The sequence below is a fragment of the Lycium barbarum genome, chromosome 5 (assembly GCF_019175385.1).
Source record: "Lycium barbarum isolate Lr01 chromosome 5, ASM1917538v2, whole genome shotgun sequence".
In the NCBI taxonomy this organism is placed as follows: domain Eukaryota; kingdom Viridiplantae; phylum Streptophyta; class Magnoliopsida; order Solanales; family Solanaceae; genus Lycium; species Lycium barbarum.
Window position 1 is genome coordinate 131,862,099 of NC_083341.1, and position 11,160 is coordinate 131,873,258.

The 11,160-nt window shown below is 31.8% G+C and overlaps 1 long non-coding RNA gene across 1 annotated transcript; it reads left to right on the plus strand.

Annotated features, from left to right (window-relative positions):
* Positions 1–7,358: 7,358 nt before the first annotated feature.
* Positions 7,359–8,658, plus strand: LOC132642745 (uncharacterized). The gene is made up of 2 exons (XR_009583319.1): positions 7,359–8,000; positions 8,240–8,658. It is a non-coding gene; the product is annotated as an uncharacterized LOC132642745 (long non-coding RNA).
* Positions 8,659–11,160: the final 2,502 nt, after the last annotated feature.

Genomic DNA, 11,160 nt, shown 5'->3' on the forward strand with positions numbered 1-11,160 from the left:
TCCCCAAATATCTATATGTTTGGTTCTCATATGAGCATTTAGTGTACCCGTTCCACCATCCTTACCAGTTCCTTGCTTAAAACTAAATACTTGTTAACATATATTACATGTAGCTGATTGGTTTTCCCTATTCTTAGTCATAAATTTCCAAACTTTAGCTGTTGGCTTACGAGTTCTAGGCGGGTTGTCTTGTGTATGTGATTGTGCAGGACATGTATCTCCTATGAGATTTTCGGGGGGTTGTGTTTCATCATCATCATCTAAGTCTTCATTAAAAGTGTCGGTAAAATGTTGTTGCATTGCCTCATGACCTAAAAGTGGATTATTTCCACCAACATCAATACCTAAATTAGGTGTTTCTTCCACAAATATTTCCTCATTAAGCGCACCCCTAACAGTACGACTACTACTACCGGCACCACGTCTTAATCTCTTTGACATTATTAAATAGAATTAATTTAAATCACAATCAAATAAATCACAAGAAAATAAATTACAACAAATTAAATTGCGTAAATTAAATTGCGAAAAATAAATTGCTAGAATTAAATTGCGAAAATTAAAGATAGAGTTGGAACGAAGGTACCAAATTGCCGGATTAATTTCCAACAAAGTGAAGACGGCTAGAATTGCAAATCCACCAAAGCTACTTAGGATTGTTGCAAAATCACCAACTCCACCAACAATATTATAATTGCAAAATTAATAATTGAAAGTTGAAACTATAATAAGACTTTGTGGCTAATTATTGCAAAGTAACTATAATTGAGAGATTGAGATTTGAGAGAAAGATGAAGAAGAGTGAATTGATGTGAATTAAAATGAAAATGAAGAAGGGTTTATATAGGGGTGGGGGATGGGTTAAAGTGTTAAAAAAAAAATTTGGAGGCCAAAAATTAAGAAAAGGACCGTTTGGCAACGGCCATTTTTGCAAATGGACCGTTGCCAACGGTCCATTAACTACGGCCCAACGGCTCTTTTTATTTTTATTTTTTTTTATTTTTCAGCGGTTAAACCGGTTTAACCGATCCGGTTCCAATTTCCAAAATATTGAAATCGGACCGGTAAATTAATATACGGTTAACCGGTTATAACGAACCGGTTGCCACCTTTAGTTTCAACAAGTGAAGTTAAAAATCTTCATTTTTTAAATTACACAAATCGATTAGACTATGTGGTTATATTATATCTAGCGGGCTAGCGGCTAGCACTAGACTCTTTAACGTAACAATATAACGTCCAACTAAGAAAAAAGAACATATGATATATTTATATACAATTCCATTCTAGTTGGTGGCGGACATATTTAGCTTTTCATTTTGATAAAAGCTTTCTGTGATCTGTTATCATTGATTCCAGTGAAGTATGAGGCTGCCAGGGTGAAAACTTTGAATAGATTTTTTTTCCTTCTTTGTCTGTCAGTTTCCTTGCTTATTTAGCACACTGCTTTTCATCATTTTTCTTTCAATTTCTGTTTCACATCCTAAATTTCTTTGTCTCGGTAGTGATTATGCCACTAAGATCTACTAGACTTTCAGTTTTGCCTGCTTAACATTAGTACCAGTTAAGAGTAATCTTAATTTTCATTTGCATTGTATCTCTGTAGTTCTGGTCCATTGAGAGATGATGTGGCAGAAAAAAACAATGAACTATAGAGGAGATGGGGAGGGATATTTTGTTTTTTAGGGAGATTAAAATATAGAAAAAGGCTAGAAACAACATTAAAAAATTGGAGAAAAATAATTTTGGAACAGTCAGGAGTCAAATAACTTTGACAAAAGATTGTGGTAGCTTTTGAGATTGAGTTAGACTCAAAATTTATTTTCTTATCATGGTCAAAATAATAAGGATTCAATGAGCTGATCTCTTCTTTTTTGTCCTCTGTTTTATTTTTTTGCTTTTGAGATTGAGTTAGACCACGTTTATTTTCTTATCATTGTCAAATTTACAAGGATTCAACGAGTTTGATCTCTTTTTTTTTTTCCTTTATTTCATTTTTCGTGCTTTTAAGAATGAGTTAGGCTAAATTTTATTTTCTTATCATCGTCAAAATTACAAGGATTCAGAGTTGATCTTTTTTTTTTTTTTTTAAATCCTTTGATTATTTATTTTTAAAATTTGATAGATTACTGGAGGCCGATTAATTCTTATGTGGAATGAGGTCTTTAAATATATCAGGTAAATGAGATTTTGTCAAGATTAACATTATTATATATTGTTAAATCTTGCTGCAAGCTTAAATTATTTTTTCATTTGAATAGGGATAATACCAAGACTTTGCCATGATCTTAACCATCCATTCTTGGAATATGAGGTTCATACAGAATCACGAAAAAAATGAGGAGGAAATTGATAATTTTTTGAAACAGTGATGGGTTTAGAGACCTGTTTCGTGCAACAATATGAAACTTTTCATTCTTTTATTAAGATGATATTTATACTAGGAATTAATTTTATTTCATAAGCAATAGCTCCTGAAAATCTTTATGGAAAATATTTCTGTTGCACACTATTGGACTTCTATTTTTTCCTCATGATATTTCTGTTTTGTTTTATACATTTTGGCTTATTTATTCTCTTACACACCATACTAATCTTGCAACAAAAGAGTGACTTGTGCTTTTCTCTCTCTTGATATTTCTGTTATGTTTTGTAGTTTGGCTTTTAAAAATCCTTATTCTCTTAATTCACCCGGTGTTAGACTAGCAATATGCACTTTCATCAAGGTAAATTTTGATTATGTTTATTTAGATCAGACTCTTGGTTACATAATAAGGCTTTAATTTAATTATTCAAAAGTATACAATCTATTTTTTGTTCCTTATGTAAATATTTTGATTTTGCTTACTGCAGACACAGGTATGCGCCTTCAAGAAATTGACTTCTACACAAAAATATCATCATTTGTGTTGCATGCTAAGAGGAGATGGTCTTTCCTGCTGTCTTTTTAATGCTAATAAAAAACTTGGTACTTAGAGTTGGTGGTCCTTGCTACTGCTTTTCCAAAAAAATAAACAAATAATTAAATTTAACACTCTTTAATGAATCGTTCTTAATTTGATGAAACTTAAATAAGCTTTGTTGCTAATAGATAATTAATTTACACATTACTATGAAGTATTTGCTTTAAATAAATCGATATTTATGGACTAACACAAGAATTGGCCCAAATATGTGTTATTTATAAATGTATTCTTTCTTATAAGAAAAAGACTGGTATTTAAGTCCGTCGTTAGCATATTGATCTCTTTTTAAACTCACAAATAACTTTTATGACGCGCGAAATGCGGATAAATTTACTAGTATCTATTTATAATTGTACACCGGAGGGCAATGAGGAAGTTGGCAGCTCTGATAGTGCAGAATGTATTTCTCTTCATTTTTTTCGGATTTTTGTCATCTCATTTTTACCATTTATTTTCATTTAAAGAATGAAAACGTTACTTTAATTTCTTATGATAAAACGGGATAAGGTAACAATTACTAAATTGACATTAAGAAAGAAGGAAAAATTCAAATGAAGCAAATATAACTCTGCCATAAAAGTAGAAACCATACTTGGGTGAAGCCATAATTGGTTTTTTCTTTCTTAGGTACTCTTCCTAACGCAGTAAATTTTAGAAAAAAGTTGTCAAATGTCAAAAAACGAAATCTAAATGCAATATCTCAGGAAGTAATTTTAAAAAGGTAAGCTATTAACGTTGTCTCTAGTCTCAAAATATTTAATTTTGCATGAGAACATGGAAACTCTTGCACTGCTTGCTGGCAAGTTTTCCTGTAAAATCAACAGGTACAAATCAGTAAACACACATGAAAGTTAATTAAGCTGCCACAATAAATCATACTATGTGGAAGTCACTGAGAATGCACAACGTGGAGCAGGACGAGTCGAAGCTGCTCAAATTATTGGCTTCTATATAAGAGATATACATTGCGTAAGTATTAAGTATTTCTCTCCAGCCTTTTCATATGCTTTAAACAGAAAATAATTGACTCCAAGATTTTCAAAAACCATCTTACGGATCAAATGGTATGTTCCTTATTTCTTACTTTTTTCGTTTTTTTTCTTTTACTTCCTTTCTTTTCTCTTTGGCGTTTTAAATTTCTTTGTACAAATTGGCGTTACTTTTTTTTATGTCATGGTAAATAAATATGCTTCTTTTCCTTTATTTCTTCATCTCCTTTCTTCCATCAATATCCATTAATCAATCAAGAAAATCCCTACATTTTTATAAAATTCCGTTATCATATTCTCTCTTGTTATATGAATCTTCTCTTACCCTTTTAAAATGTCCAATCCTTTTTTCTGTAAGCAGTTAAATACTGGTTGTGAAGAGGAAGAGTAATGTCATATAAATTATATTTCATCTTAAACTTAAAACTACTAATTCCACAAATAAGGAAACTTAAATTATAATTAGTTATTAGAGGTAAAAACTTATATAATCATTCGAAGACCATTTCCCCTTGTCCTTGAAACACATTGTAAAACTTTGTGGTACAGCCTTGTTCTTGGAGGATACATATATAGTTGTATTTGAAGAAATAACTAAATGAAAATACTATAATAAGCAACCTTCTTCTTGGAGGATTCAGATATAGTTGTATTTGAAGAAATAACTAAATGTAAAAACTATAATAAGCAACAATAAATATATTTATAAAATTTTCAAACTAAAACTAACTGAATGGTATACTTACACTTACCAAAAGTACAAAACTAACTGCCAAAACTAACTGAATGCTATACTTGCACATACCAAATGCATCTAACCATCTCTCACGATGAGTCTTCCACCACCATTAAACTTCCTTCTTCGTCTTGATGAACCTATGTTTGCCTATTATGACACAAGAATATTCTGAAGAATAGATCTCTAATCTTCACAAAAGAGGTTCTTGGGTGTTCTTGTAGTGTCTGTTTAAAATTTGATATTAGCATATAAGATGCTGAGATGCCACACGCGGCTGCGGCCCCTTTGAATGCATATAATTGTGTTTATCGGGTTTGAATGTTGGTTTGGTAACTTTAAGTCGTCACTTGGCAAGTTTTCTGTTGCATAGCACCCTTTGAATGTTGTTGTTATGTTATTAAGTCGGACCGGTTAACAAATGGGACGCAATTGTTGATTTTGTTACAGCACAAAGCAATAGCTGGCCTTATGGAGATAACTAAATAAAGAGGGAAAAAGGCCAAAAAAAAAAAAGGGAAATAAGATAAATACCAACTCTGATCCACGAGAGCGTCACATCACCGGGCCTATGTCCTGCAATTATATATATTGTACATAGATTATAAAGTACTCCATGCGTTCACTTTTACTTGTCCATTATTCCTAAAATAGATTTTCATTTTTAGTTGTCATTTTTCACATATCAAGATAAAACAATATTTTTTTCCCGTTTTACCAACAGTATTAATTATTCACTTCAAATCATTTTTCAAATCCAATAAAAATATGCATCAATTAATATAGGTACATTGTAAATTATGTACTCTATTTATTATTTCTTAAACAGTATGAAAAGTCCAAAATGGACAAGTAAAATTAAACGGAGGGAGTATCTTTGTTTACCCAAAAAAGAAAAACGATTCTTCCAGCAGCGTCAAGTTGTACCCCAAGAATACTTGCTATAAATGGTCATGAAACATGTGAGCAACCAAATCCAAAGGTATTTCCTTTATAAAAACAAAAACAAACAACATGTTTTGTGTAATCCCACTAATGGGGAAAGGTATTTCCTTTATATATATCCATATTAATATAAATTGAATTTTTTAAAGTAAGATAAAGGTCGATGATTAATACCTAATTTATTCAGACTATACAGTATACACTACATTATTGAATTATCACATCATAGGTTGACTAAATTAACTTGCAAAATATGGATGCACTGTACTAATTAGGCAACTCGACCCACTTATCTCTTTAGAAATAATCTTTTCAATCGCTCTAAAAGATTTTATCCAAATTTTTAATCTCCAACCCAAATCTTATTTTTTTCAAGTTATCCTATATGTTTCAACTTCTAATTAATGCGGCCAGGGGCAGATACACTTTTTAACTAAAAATTCATTCGACTTTGTCAAAGGTTTCATATAAGATGTCTCTTTTATTTTCTCATAATGACTTTCTACGATACTTAACAAAATTAACTAATTTTGTGTCACAAAATGATTTAGTAACGTTGTGTCATTTTCTTTAAAAACACCTTAGCTTAATTAGATTAGTTGTATCTTATTAGGATTAAAGAAATATTTGAAGCACAAGTTATATGTTTTGTATGAAGACTATAGCCGGCCAAAAAAACCCCAACAACCCGAAGTTAAAAAACCCGACTTTTGTTGGTTTGGTTTGGTTGATAGATTTAAAAACCCGACACAATTGGTTTGATTTGACATTTGAAAAAGGGAAAATAACACTCTATGGCATTTTGGGTAAAGTATTTACCCGAAATGGCCATAGTTTTTTTTTTTTTTTTTTTTTATACATTTTGTTGCCTTCATCCCATTTTAAAAAAAAAAACATAATTACCCGAGATAGCCACCCCCCTTCCCCCCCATATCAAACTCCAAGATGCTATTTTTCCTTCCAAATCTCTTTCTAATGTTGGTGTTTTTTTAAGGGTAAAGTGTGTATAAAACACATACATTATGTTACACTTTTAACACTGTATAACACTGTATAAACACTGCATAACACTGTAGAAGTGTGTATAAAAAACTCTTAGACGTTCTTATACATTTTTATACAAGGTTTATACATTGTCTACAGTAGGTGTATAAAGTTGTATATTGTTGTATAAAGTTGTACATTATTGTATAATGCTGTATATACAAGCTGCGGCCATAATTTGTTGGGTCATAGGTTTGTAATTTAAAAATATGGCTACGCAAATATAATTTTGTGTGCTAAATTGTACATTACTGAAATTCCTCCTTTGAATAACCCGAACCAACCTGGTCCATCCACACCCCTATATACAAGTCATGCACCGTCTTGCCATGAAGTATCAAGGTGTTCTAAAATATCCAATAAGAGTACGCGGTACAAAGAAAAATATTTTTCATGAAAAATGTTTTCTTAAAAAATGTTTCTAGAAAAATATTTTTTGGTTCGGTGTGAAGAAGTATCTGCTTCAAAATATGTGCATTTGTGATTAAGTTATGTTGTTGTTGTTATATACTTTACCAAGATAGATTTTATAATTAAGAAAATACTTAAAAATTTTCACCTTACCATTAGTAGTATATTCAAGTTAAATACAAAATTAAATAATGACAATAATAATCTCCGGATTCTTTTTTTTGTTTGTTTTTTTAAGGAGAATAAGCAAATCTAAATCCTAAAATGAATCAAACGGAGGGTTATTATCATTTTTCACTCAGTTTTTATCATAATAATTTACCAATAATTACCTTAGAGCTAAAGGCCAGTTTGGCAAGAATAGTGTAAGCTAGAGGGTTTGGCAAGAATAGTGGTGCCCTTTTTTCTCCTTTTCTTCCTTGGTAAGTGACTTTTGGAACAGATGAAAACAAAAGATGTGGTGCAACAGATGGGATTGCTCCTCCCTTAATTAGAGGTCTCAGGTTCGAGCCTTGGGTATGGAGAGATTCTTGATAGGGAGCGATTCCCCTGAATGGAGCCCTACGCGGCGCGAAACTGGATATAGTCGGGTTCCATTAATGTTAGTACCAAACACTGGGTGGGAAACAAAAAAAAAAACTATCAAAAAGAAATTAAAAAATAAACTTTTAAAAACGTGCACGGAGTTTTCTCTTTGTTTAAAGCTAAATTAAAAATAAAGAGAAAAGTCAAATGAGTAATTAATTTATTAATATTAGTGTACCTGGAGGCTTATAAATAGGATCCTTCTCCACGAAAGAAATCACCACACATTACTCTTCTACTAGCTAAATGTTAATTAATTTGCAAATATGGCTCATGTGAACAAGTTTGCTATCTTCTTCGTTGTTCTCTTGGCCATGACTATTGGTTCGTAACTTTACTTTTCTAATTTTCTTATTTACAGTTTTATGAAAGTAATCATGCATTAAGATATATACATATGGTAATTATGTATGTGTTAATATAATGCATATATCATGATGAGCTTTTTGTGTGCACTTTAGTGTTTCTATGTGCACATACGTACATTTTAGATTTACGTAGTTTTTTTTTTTAACATTACAGTTTTCGGATTCTTGCATTGATCTTAACCCTAAAATATGCAGTTGATATGCTTGGAACCTCAAAATTGCATGTTATGGGAGGTTGTGGCGATCGTTGTGAGACCAGTAGTGATTGTCGTACTGGCTTTACTCTCTGCTTTATCTGTGCTGAGAAAACGGACCCGTTCGATAATTCTAGACGCAAAACATGTGGCATCTTGCCATTCTAATATACATACATACATGCTCCAAAAATGTGGGTGTTTCTTGTTTAAGTATTGTGTTTGTATTTGTGTTCTCCTTTAACAATTAGCTTGGCGTACGTGAAGAAATAATATATCTGCTAGCAGATATGTGTTTTTGTACGTCTTCTATATATTCCCTTCAGCACTAAGTTTACTAGTGTTCCCTTTGTATGTCTTTTCCCTTCAACACGTTGAAGAAAAAGAATATGAATAAAGTGTGTTATTATTATGGGTTTATGGTAATTAAATTATAACACCCTCAACACTTTTGTTTTTTTATTTATTTTTTATTAAAGCTGCCTTGTGGTGGCAAGAGTTTTGTCTTTGGTCCTACTATGTATATTAAGATCAAAAAGTATATACATAAAGGGGAGAGAAAGCGAATCTCCTCACAAACTATACGAGATTGGACATGCCCAGAATCAGTGGCGGATCCAGGATTTTCATTCAGAGTGTTCGGAAAAAAGAAGCTAAATATACACTGTAATTTTTTGTCGAGGGTGTTCAAAAGTTAATATATGCACATAAACACAGAAAATTTACCCTATATATACACTGTAATTTTTTGCCGAGGGTGTTCGGGTGAACACCCTGGCCCCCAAGTAGATCCACCCTGCCCAGAACGAAAAAACGGTCCTGTAATAACGACACTTCAAATTACAGAACTCCAGGAAACACAAAAAAGGGGGTGCAAATCACACTTGCACTTACCTTTATGTTCAAAATCGATACAGAAACAGAGGGGAAGAAGAATTCGAATTTCAGTGTTTCGGTTGTAAAATCATTCAACTACATTATTACAAAAAGTGCTACTAACAGTTTTGTCTTTAATTTGCACGAGTGAAAGGAAGATAAGTATTCAAAATAATTTTTTTAAGGCAAACTAAAATATAATTTGTTATTCCTCTGTATAATTTGCTATTACATTTTATTTTATCACTGATATATTAGGTAGTTAATTTGACTAATTATTACTAGAACTAATGTTGACATATTACTACTTCAATAAAATTAACAAAAAAGAGGTCTCAGTAACTACAGAAAAAAATGGCTGATTTACGCAGATGTGCCTTGTTAGGCCACCATTTAAATTTTGTTCCTATTTTAAAAAGTTGTGCAAATATAACCTTTTGGACCGACAAACAATAGATTCTCTTCAAACATATGCAAAATTTTACACCGTTGATCTAACATTTTCTATAAGTTTTCGGTTTGCTCAAAAGAGATATTTAGAACGCGATCTAAAATAGATCATATGTTGCAAGATATATAAAAAAAATATTTACTAAATTATGATAGAAGTGTAACTAACTTGAGGTTAGAGCCATTCTGCAGCCCAACCTTCAGGAAAGCACTTGCTATGTTATGGACCCGAATCAGGCTTTGGACTTGGGCCTAGGATTTAGTTAAGCAGGAATATACACGGGATATTCTTTTTAGGGATATTCATTTAATTTTTGACCTTACTAAGAAAAATTGTGCAAGTATATATATTCGTCAGGATTTTTCCTCATCTTCCTCTCTATTTTCTTTATATAAAAAGTAAAAATTTGAAGACTCATTGCATATTTGGATTGGCTGAAGAAACTTGAAGAACACCATTGTTAGGTTTGTTGAGATTGTTTGTAGAATAAGATAAAGTTGATCTATTGATTTTGGAAGGTTTGAGTTGATAATCTAACAATTGAAAATTATTGAGACTGACATTATAAGGCTGGATATCAAAGTTGGAGTCATTTGGAACAATTTGTGTCAATGTTGAAGCAAAATGTGATGCTAAATATTTCTACACAACAGGATATAGTGATTGTAAGGATTTTGATCACAAATCTTGACTATTACCATAATTTATTATTAATGCAAGTCTTGTGACTGAATGGTACCAAATATGTGTGTTTATTTTGATTTAAATGTTCTCTCTTTGTATTATTTTCGCTTCAACATTACTCTGATGTGTATTTTTAAGTGTTGTCTTTGTATGTCTTTTCCCTTCGACACTAAATTTGGTGTGAAGAAATTGATATAAATAAAGTATTGTTATGAGAAGTGCTAACGTTTTATTTTTCCATGATTAGAGAGGTTCTCTAATCATGCATGATATAAGTGTCGTTGTGACTAAGTTTAGGAACAACCTAATTAGATGGATGTGAAACAAACTGAATAGAGTATTTTGAGATAACTAGATGGCTGGAGCCCGTGCCAGCGCGGGCGCAATGACAATAATGTGCAGAAGGAAAAACTAAGGGGAAAGATCATACATGTCCCCTCAAATCAAAATAATTATCCGCTCATACCTCCATTACTTTCGTACCCTCAGATAAACTCAAAAGTATTTATCCGAGATACCCCAAATTATGATACCAACATGGACGGGTTATATATATATATACTGAGATGGTATTATGAAAGATGCTTGAGTCCTTCCCTTATCCTCCATGATACCATCATGGTATATAAATATACTGAGAGGGTATCATGGAAGATGCTCCAGTCCTTCTCTTGGTCCTCCATGTACCATCATGGTATATCAATATACTGAAACGGTATTATGAATGATCATGTTCATTTACTAAAACTGACACACTTTTCTTAAAAAAAAAATCTATGATACCATCGTCTTATATACATATAATGTGATGGTATCATGGAGGACTGCTTCAGTCCTTCAATGAGATACTCCTCAGGACCGTAGTACCATCGTGATATCTAAATATATTGAAACAGTATCATGGAGGACTG